Source organism: Trachymyrmex cornetzi, unplaced genomic scaffold (genome assembly GCF_001594075.2).
Source record: "Trachymyrmex cornetzi isolate Tcor2-1 unplaced genomic scaffold, Tcor1.1 scaffold1642, whole genome shotgun sequence".
In the NCBI taxonomy this organism is placed as follows: domain Eukaryota; kingdom Metazoa; phylum Arthropoda; class Insecta; order Hymenoptera; family Formicidae; genus Trachymyrmex; species Trachymyrmex cornetzi.
Genome location: NW_017296248.1, coordinates 51,243 through 52,292, shown reverse-complemented (window position 1 = coordinate 52,292; position 1,050 = coordinate 51,243).

Genomic DNA, 1,050 nt, shown 5'->3' with positions numbered 1-1,050 from the left:
CAATGTTTTCAAAAAAGCTATCTTTTGACATCTAACATGACCCCCCACCCCGCTGTGGGTGAAAGAGAGGGTAAGTTTAAAATTTTAAATGGGAACCCCCATTTTTTATTACAGATTTCGCTTCTTCAGAAATAGTTACATAAATTTTACCTATTACAAACATTTTTTTGATGACAGATAGCATTGTAATCAGCGAAATTAAAAAAATGAGTCTAAAATGTTTAATTGATTTAAATGGTAAATATATAGGACGGTGTAAGAGTCAGTAATTAGATAAACAAACTTAATATATATTCATATTATACACAATAATGTTGGTTAAACAGTCAATATTAAAACGCAAAAATTACAAACGCAAAATCATAAAATTGAACAATATGGTCTAATCTAAATAAGTAATATCCGCTTAACGTTTCGACTCTTGTTTAGAGTCTTCTTCAGAAGTGAGAACAAATTGTATATGTATAAAAAATTAATCTTGTCGTGATATTAATCCATCGAAGAAAGAAATTAAGTCAATCGATTGTCAATCTCGTTGAAAAAACTGTAAGTATAATCAATAGTCTCGATTATTACCTCTAAATTAAAAATGAGTTAATTCATTCGCACCTTCACTGTTGGATTTCACAAACAAAAGGAAATTTCTCAAAAAAGGCCAAGAAAGATGTACTGCCCGTTACAATTTTTCCAATTACTGTAACACGTCTGCCTGTCGTCATATCTACTTTTCATCTAAACAACGAGAGCGAGTTTCAATAACATATTTATTTATAATTGGTAAATACGCTCTATGGAGACCTTCGGTGTCCGTCTGTAAGTTTAAACTGTTTGTTTCTTGATATTGACCATTTCAGAAATTAATCTTTTCTTATAGATTGGCTCTTCATCCAGAATTTTTACATTGTCCCAACGAAATTCGTGATTGTTCTGCAATCTATGTATGTTCTGTTACAACAGAACGCGTCGTTATAGTAGTGTTATGTTTTATGTGATTTCGATGCTCCGAGATTCGTGTTCTTAATTGTCTTCCTGTTTGACCAACGTAAGATG